Source organism: Saccostrea cucullata, unplaced genomic scaffold (genome assembly GCF_032062105.1).
Source record: "Saccostrea cucullata isolate Sc308-1 unplaced genomic scaffold, CSIRO_AGI_Scuc_v1 ctg3352, whole genome shotgun sequence".
Taxonomy (NCBI): Eukaryota; Metazoa; Mollusca; class Bivalvia; order Ostreida; family Ostreidae; genus Saccostrea; species Saccostrea cuccullata.
The window spans coordinates 5,545-15,458 of NW_026933085.1; the positions used below are offsets into that span (position 1 = coordinate 5,545).

Genomic DNA, 9,914 nt, shown 5'->3' on the forward strand with positions numbered 1-9,914 from the left:
TTCCCTCAAATATGGCCGCCAAGTGATGTGAAATAAAAACAAAATGTGGATTCATCTATTAGGATTGAGACTTGTACATATTATGAATGATGGGTACTATGACATTAAGAATGACATGAAAGAAATAAGTTTGATTCAATTATATAAACAGTTCTTAATCCATACAGTCAAAATGGAGGGCATATATTTTTCTTTATAGGCATAAAGTAACAAACACTCACCTAATCCATCAAAATTTTACTTTTTGATAAAAGGAACCCTACTTGCTTTTTAAGTTGACATTCATATTTTTGTGTTTGACAGGTAGAGCAATCGTTTCTAACTGGTATAGTGAGAACTTTATTTTAGAATCATCAGATTGTTCTGATATTTTGGTTAAGATATCTGCATGACATCAATTAATTTGTTCATACAAAGGGATAAAAGCTTTTCCAGGTTTCCTCTTTACTCAGATTAGATTGTGTCTTGCTAACATATCCAACATATAAGATATTCATCAAAGTCAAACATAGGTAAATAAATGACTTTATTAAATTTTTAGTCAAAAGGTCAAAGAGATGTGGACATCTACTAAATTTAATTGTTTAGTTAATATTCATCAAACTTCATGGATAGGTTAATTAAACAAACTTCATATATTCTGATTTTCAGGTCAGAGAAGCACACTTTTTGCTATACCATTGTTGTCCATGAATATCTCTATTGACTTTTCAGGTTAAAGGTCAATGTATTTCTGCTACAGTAAAACTTCATTATAAGGATCTCATAGTGATATTCTTTATTTGTAAGGAATGAGATATAAAATCACCCACTCTTTCTATAATACGTCACTGAATGTGCTCCTTCATTTTAGAGAATTTTACAAGCAAATCATATACTGACTTTCAATCCTTCAAAACACAATATATATTGAATCTTGATATTCAGACTTTCAGGCTTTCAGCCTTTTAGGATTTCAATCTTAAAAACTTTAAGATTTTCAATCTTTAAAAACTATCAATCTTGAGGACTGAGTATTTAAATATTCATTTTGTCTGTCTTGTCTTTTATGTCATTATGATTAATCCTTAGTAATTCAAACTTTTCATGTTTGTAAAACTAGATTGTGAAAGTACAATGTTTGTGTAATCTTCTTAATGTTTATCTATAAATACTGATTTTAACACAGTCAAATATAATTTTCTGATGATCAAAATTTCCAACTGAATTCAAAAACAAACTGCCTGACCTATACATATTTAGAATTTCAATAACATACATTCTTGAATATCCATAAATATCAAAATATAATGATTCAGCATTAGCTATCATCTAACACTTGTTAATCTAAGGAACGCTCTTATCATAAGTTAAACGCATGAAATTCCTCATGCAGTTTTGAAGAATCTCTGTTATAAAGGATGCTAAAGACAAAGGGCCCATAAATTTCCAAGAAGTAATAATTTTTAAAACTATATATATACACATTTAATTGAGGAACATTTGAAGAAACCTTTTTCTTTATGATTCATGACTTTTCATGTAGATAGAGGCTATAATGTATAAACAATCTTTATGAAAAGAGAATGGTGTGATGTTACTCTTACCCAACACCCAAGGGAGAGGGGAGGGATGGGGGTTGAATCCCTTTTTTTGTCCAAGGAAACATGAATTTTAAAGTTTAAAAATTATAAAATTGAATTAAATTGATAAAATTAATTTTTCTTAAAGTTTTTTTTTAATTTAACATTTAAATTTTCTTTTTATTACCAGGCTTTAATAGGTGAACTGCATACAACTAAATACAGATAATTTAGAGTCTTGCATTTTTTTTATGGCAAAGCATTAATAATATATAAACCTCAGCCATATAAACAGGAGTGAAACTGAAAGCCATGGAAGTTAATATCATTATTTTTCAGCATTGTTGTAACTTAATCCATGCACTAAAGCATTTTGGTCAAGACTTCACTTACTACATTTGACATAGTTTTAATAATGCCCTATTATAAACATCTCCTCATGAACATGGGAGTATCTGATTACCATACAAGTTGATAACTTTACCTTTAGACAACTTAATTCACTCAAGTATATTTTGGTAAAGGCTTTACTTCATTTCTCTTTGAAAAACTATCACTGAGGTGATAAAGGCAGGGTCTTATATTAAATGATTTGTTACATGGTTCAATATTTATGACTGAACAAAACCCCAAAAAAGAAATTCTATATTGATTGGTAACCAATAAACATGTCATTTCATATTTAAGTGAACTAAAAAAAACACAGCCTTTAATACTAAATTTTATAATAACTCCCTTAGATTTTGTTAGCATTCTTATGAAGACAGAGGCAAATAAAAAAAAAAGGAAAGCAGCATTTTTATTTTAATATTTGAAATAGAAATAAAAAGAAATGAAACAAATAATTAAATTCAATTTTCTAATACATAGAAAGAGGACAAAAAATGAATACAGTGAATTTATTGCAATAATACCTACATGTTTGATACATAAAGAGAAATATTTTTTCATTCCTTTTTAACTTTTGGATTGTCCCTGAATAGAGATACCATTTACTTTTTTTGGCAAGTGTAAACTATATACTGCCTTACTAAACATGGTTTGTATATTGAAATATGAAATGGTTTCTTTAATGCTTAAATCATAATACTCCTACTGTCCTAGTGCGAATTATGCTCAATCAACTTTGTGAAATATTCCCATCTTCCAATGCTTCTTATTTACATTAAAAAAAACTGACTCAAATAAAATTGGTTTTCTCATTTATTTTACAAGAAATAACATGCTGACAGTGAATCTAATCATTTTTAAACTGGTTAAAGTAATGTTTACAATTGTCTTAAAATGCTCAAATGCAGGTTTATTTCATATACAAATACCTTAATTGTATAGACTAAATGTACTTATAGATTCAATATATAGATTAACCCCTTATAAATAGTAAAAACCACTTCTTAAACCTGATTTTCTTGCCTATTCTCTCATGCATTACCTAATTTGAGTATTTTCAAATTATTGATTACATGAAGAAACAAATTTATAAACAAAACCACAATATATGCTGAATGCCCTGAAATGAAATGGTTACATATGAAAGATGTGTAACCCATCATGTACAACTTTTAAGTCTACAAAATTTAAAGTTAACCATATTATACAATAAGACTACTTTTACAAGTTATGAGAAATTCTCCACCAAAAAATTTATTTATGCAAAAGCTTAATGTTAGGGTACAATTTTAAAATACATTTTACATGAATCACATAAAGAACATATCTAATCAATTTTTTGTGTTTGTTTTCCATTGGAACATCTGTGAACAAACATTCTGTTTTTTTGTATGTTTTTTTTTTTTTTTTGATACATAAAGAGCCAAAAATCATTTGGAATTGTTGTGCTAAACCCTGATACTCAGAATTTTAAGAGTTTCTGACGTATGCCCTACTTAGAAATGTTTACAATGCAACAAAGATGAAACTCATAATTGATTTAATCAGCAATTATAAAGTCATCGGGTTTACACATGCTTTTCTATCACATCATGTACATTTTTTCTACTAGTATGTCTTTGTTCACAAAAAAATTGAAATCAACAGTACTTAGCATTCCATATTAAAAATTATGAACCCTAGCTATTAAAAATCTAAAAGTATATTTGTGTATCAATGCATTATGTTTAACAAAACAATCTCTTTCACTGTGATGAAAATTGTCTTCTTCATATAACATACAGATGAAGAACTTCTTTGGATGATGTCATTTTCACATGTAGAAAAGAAACTAATTCATTAAAATTTTAAGGACATTAAAGGGTGATACAGTGCAGGGAAATAATTTTGTTACAGCATCAATGCTGATTTTGGTGCTTCCTACGCTTGCTGATTTTGATGCTTCCTTTGCTTGCTTATTTGTGATGCTAGTTATCCTTATCCTGATCCTGGTTTGATCCTTATCCTGATGCTGGTTTGAAACTAGGTCAATGCTAGTAATGCTACCGGAAGTAGGATTATCCTGCCGGAAGTGGATAATTCAAAAACAGCATCGCTATTTTAAGCCATTAAAAATAATTTTTGGGGTAATTTTTATTTGTAATTTGTATTAAATGACTTTCCTTTATCTGTTTTCACTTTGGTCAATGCTAGTTCTATCCTTTGCTTGCTGATGCTGATCCAAGTAATGTTGTTTTTTTAAATGCTGATGCTGATGCTAGTTCTATCCTGATCCTACTTATGCTGATCCTGATGCTGGTTTATGTAACAAAATTAGTTACCTGCACTGTATCAAGAGAGAAGTCCAGATATTGATAAAATTCTACAATTATCATCCAATGATGTATATGTTTGGATTTATTTTTTAATTCACAACCAAATGATATGCTGACATTTAATCTTTCAAACTTAAAAAAAAATTCTATACTTTTGAATTAAAAATTACAAAATCTAGAGGAGTCTTCCCAATACCTATCTACATGTATTTATGACTGAAGGTATGTAAATCACCAGAGTTGCTGTACTGCACCATTTGAATAAAAGTCATATCCACATTCTTGACTTTATTTCAAAACATAAATTATTGCAACCAGTCTTTACAGTACCGACCAGACCCAACCTGACACCCAAGCAGTCCCAGAAAGCAGTCCCCGGGACTGCTTTGGGACCGCTGTGGGACTGCTCTGGGACCGCTGTGGGACTGCTCTGGGACCGCTATGGGACTGCTATGAAAAGCAGTCCCAGCAGTCCCAGCTGCCCCTGGGACTGCTTTCTGGGACTGCTTTGTTCACTCATGTGTGAAAAAGGTTCTGAGTGACATGATAGCTCCGCCCCCTTGTGTATTCTGAATTTGCAGGCTCCCTGTTGTTTTGTTTACTTACAGCAGAGAGGAGTTTAAACTGTTTAATAAGCAAGGATTTCTTACATTCTTTTAATAAGTAGAGATTATTATAGTTAATTGATATTTTCAGGAACTGTATATTTACACAAATTATTGTGTATTTAGAATAAATTAAAAAACTAAAGTTGATAAATAAGGAAATCATGAGAAAATTTTATCCCTAAAAATAAACTACAAGATTATGAGAAAAAAAAAATAGCTACATGTGGGCCTTTTTAAATTATTTAATGTTAAATTTTAATTTGTACTCAGAATTTGCATTGGTACTATTTAAAAATAATCATTACAGTTAGATATAAGATTTTTTTTATTAAAAATGCTACACATTTTATAAAGACTACGCTAAAAAAGAGTATTCCGTGTAACCCTCAAATAAAACCCAACAATTTATTAAATGACGTACCATGAAATAAAATTATTCTACTATTCTCCCGTAACATAAACTATGTGAATCATTGGGGGATTAATGAATTACCGGTATCTTTTAATTAGTAAATAAGTTATTAAAAGAGTACATGTATATTTATTTTTTAAAAATGAAAATACCGGAAATTGTGATTTATTTCTTTTTTGTTTTGCTCGTGTTTACCTGGCCGATTAATGTTTATAAGGTGGTATCAACACTCATTGTTTGACTTTCAATCGCCTTTGGGCAGAAAAATCGATACATGTTATTTGGGTATTTGTATCAGTGTTAAGGCCGGTACACACGGTAAGGCTTTTTTTTTTAAACAATATTTTATTCACAGATGTTGTCGTGAATAGGATTGGGCAGCAGGCGCAGCCTATTTTAGCCCTCTCCCTACATTTAGGTCAAGGTACAAAACAAATAGTGATATTAAAAGAATGTACAAAGGAAGAAAAAAAAACACACAAACAAAATTGAACAAAGTAACAGAGAAAAAAACAGAAAAAGTCATATGTAGAAAATTAAACAGAAGAGAAAAATATAATGAACAAAATAACAAAAAAGGAAAATTACAGGGGGAGACAAAATACAAAGTAGTACCGGTTTGGGAGTACTTCTAACAAATAAAAATTATATCTATATATAGATATGACAGTGTTTATATAAAACGTTTTGTTGCTGCTATAAATGTATGTACAGCTTCAAATATTTGTATATTAATGTCAAGTCCATGGTTAGAACTACCATTTAAAAATAAATCACATTCGGGAATATTATCACAGCTTATAATATTATGTGTTGATTGAAAGAGTACATCTCTTGGAATTGTATATTTAGGACAAACAATAAAGTAATGATAGGCATTTTCAATACAATCAGTACAATGTTCACACATTGGAGTTTCAGCTAAATGTTGATTATATAAATCTGCTTTCAGATTACTAGCATTATTCCTTATCTGGCAATGTATAATATTATACTTTCTTTTTCCAAAATTAAAAAGTTCAATACTTTTCCTACAGAAATGAGATTTTAAAAGACTTTTGAATGAACATATTCCTGGAGCATTTTTAATATAATTTGGCAAGGTATTCCATTGTTTGACTGTAGAGGGGAGAAAACTTTCCATATAGGATGTTGTTCTAATATTAGGAATTTTAAATTGAGCATTATTAGTTCTAAGATTATACGAATGACTAGATGGGCGATAAGGTTCAATCAGATCATACAGATACTGTGGAGAATAACCATTAATAATTTTATAAAATAATATTAACTTATGAATTTTTCTCCTTGTTTTTAGGAGATCCCATCCAAGTTCATCATACAATTTTGTACGAGAAGAGTTACACCTTAATCCAGTAATAATTCTACCTGCTTCAACTTGTATATCTTCTAAGAGTTTAGAATCTTTTTCAGAACAATTGTCCCACACTACATCAGAATACTCAAGCACAGGTCGAACAAAAGCAAAATATATTTTAGTGAGTGTTTTACGTGATACCTGGTATTTGAGCATTCTAAGAATGTTTAATCTTTTTGAAGCTTTTTCGTGTATTATCTGTATGTGTGATGTCCACGTAGCATCTCTTTGGAAATGTAAACCTAAATGGGTATGAGAATTATTTTGAATAATAGGTGGGCCATATTCACCAAATTTAACAGGAGAATATACAATATTTTTTCTACTAAAATTTAAATTTACAGTTTTGTTAGGATTAAAATCAACAAGCCATTTCTTTGACCATTTATCAATATGTTCTAAATCATCAGTAAGTGATTGTGTAACATTTTCTTTATCTACAATAGCATATAAAGAAGTGTCATCAGCAAAAAGTCTTATATGGTTCACTAGATCATCACAAATATCATTAATATATAAAAGGAATAGGAATGGTCCTAGGACAGAACCCTGAGGAACTCCAGCATTTACTGTTTCAGAGTTTGATGTAAAACCATCTATTACAACTTTTTGTTGTCTATCAGACAAATAATTCTCAATCCAACCTAGTACATTGCCATTTATACCATAATTTGTTAGCTTTGTTAAAAGGCCTTTATGCCATACTCTATCAAATGCCTTAGAGATATCACAAAAAATAAATCTTACATCTTTACCTTTATCAAGATTCGAAATGATAGTATTATATATTTCTACCAGTTGATTAACAGTTGAATCTCCAGGTTGGAAGCCAGACTGATATTTGTATAATATGTTATTGTCCTTCATAAAATTATATAAATGTTTAAACAGTATTTTTTCCATCAATTTACACAAGACACTTGTTAGAGATATTGGTCTATATTAGATACCTCTTGAGCACTCCCTTTATTTTTAAAAACTGGTGTTATTTGCGATAACTTCCAGATATCTGGTAATTTCTTTTCCCTTAATGACATATTAAATAGAGTTGTTAGGGGCTTTTTGATAGATGTGGATATTTCTTTTAGTATTCTTGGGGATATACCATCAGGACCAGGTGGTTTACTGTTATCAATGATAGTTAACTGGTCATAAATTTCAGCTTCGGTGATAAGCATTTCAGAGAAAATGTTATTTTGTTGTGGTGGACCAGGTCCATGAAGAGGAATATCTGGTTCATTATCAAAGGAGGAAACTTGGGCAAAGTATTTATTTAGTACTGTAGCTTTTTCAACTGGATGGAAGATAAGTTTACCATTTGATTTTAATGGTGGTAAGGGTACATAATTTTTATTAAGTTTTGATATTGATTTAACAATTCTCCACCATTTCCCAGGAGGAATTGATTTATCAATCATTGAAGACATTTTTTTATTATATCTTTCCCGGGATTTTCGAATTTCATCAATGACTGTATTTCTAAGTTCTCTGTATGATTGCCAATGCAGAGGATTGTCTGTATGTTTTGCTTTATAGTGAGTTCTATTTCGTTTTCTCATGAGTTTGCGTATTGTATTATTCATAAAAACTTTATCCCTTGGTCTGATGGTTATTGTTTTCTTAGGAATATGTTTATCAATACACTTATTTAAAGTACAGACAAAATTAGAATATATTTCATTAATATTTCCAGAATTGAATACTGTATTATCCCAGTCAACTTGTAATAATTCCTCATTTATTTGACCATAATTTGCATTTTCATAATTTCTCACTTCTCTTTTGTAAGCATACTGTTTTTAAATAGTGAATTTTACTTCTACACTAGTCACACAATAAGAGCTACAGAATGGTGCTGTTGTATCATGATTTGCAATTAAGCTGGTATTATTGGTCAAAATGAGATCAATACATGCTCCTGATTTGGTTGTAAAGTTAGTAGCATCATTTATAAGATTTGTTAAGTTAAGCCTTTGTAACATTAGTTTAAATTGTTTACTTTGGTCAGACAACATGTTTACATTGAAGTCACATAATAGTATGGTAGGAATATTTAAATCAAGGACTTGTTGCATGTTGTTTAGGAAATGATCCCAATATTCTGCCCTAGAACTGGGCGGCCTATAAATGAACCCAACAAGTACTTTATTATTATTTACAACAACTTCTGACCAAAGAATCTCCATATGTAAGGAATCAAGATCTTTTCTTTCTAAAAAATGTATGTTATTTGATACGTAGAGAGCAACGCCTCCTCCAAAACGATTTCTGTCTTTTCGAATAGGTTGATGATATCCGTTTAACAAAATGTCATCATCCCTGATCGAATTATCTAACTGGGTTTCAGTGAGAGCAATGATATCGAAATCAGATAACTCAGTTGATATAACATCAACTTTTGGTAGTAAGCTACAAACATTATTATGGGCAATACGTAAGTTTGTCATTAGTGGATTATCAGGATGTGGTGGTCCGGGATTTGTTTCAATGCCAGATAATATGAGCAAATACTCGACCACAATTAATAAAAAGTGGATATTATTCATAAGTGATTTGCATATAAGAAAACGTACATACCTAGTAAGAGATAAAGTCCATGGCCATGTTACTAACTGTGATTGGCTAGTCACCAGTATCAAAAATAAAAAAACACTCACAAGGAGGAGAACTGGCCATGGACATTAATAATAGTATAACACTGCACATGTAACTTTCACATCGGAAAATAATATAAGCTATGTAACTATAAAACCGGTACTGGTAGTGTAATCCGGATTCCGGATTGAAGAAACACAAAAAACAATAACAAAATATATGTATAGCGTATAAGCAGAGAAAAAAATTCCTCAGAGTACGAAGAGGGTAAGAAGATACTTTTCGTGGAAACCAAAGTAAATAATAGGCAAGCAAAAAATAAGTGCAAAATAGAACACACAAAATGAAAGTAAACAAAAGTAACACGTGCACAAAAACATGATAATGGAAAAATAAGGATAAAATGAATATACAGAATATGTTGAAAGTATAATTTGATAGAACTTTAGCTAGAAGCATTAGAAAGACTCCGCCGCGACGTGGAGTAACTATCTGTGGTTTGGATTAAATTTAGAATTGGAAACTGTTTGTTCTAATAATAGAATATCGTAGAGCGCTTCGTCGACATGGATGATAACAGCTGACTTACGAAAACAGAGTGACGAGAAAAATGTCTTTATATAATAACAATGAGATGGAAAGTTCTGCTTGGCT

General features: G+C 30.2%; 1 long non-coding RNA gene across 1 annotated transcript; it reads right to left on the minus strand.

Annotated features, from left to right (window-relative positions):
- Positions 1 to 2,734: 2,734 nt before the first annotated feature.
- On the minus strand, positions 2,735 to 3,785 carry LOC134237240 (uncharacterized). The gene is made up of 2 exons (XR_009985783.1): positions 3,562 to 3,785; positions 2,735 to 3,529 (listed from the first exon to the last, which is right to left on the minus strand). It is a non-coding gene; the product is annotated as an uncharacterized LOC134237240 (long non-coding RNA).
- Positions 3,786 to 9,914: the final 6,129 nt, after the last annotated feature.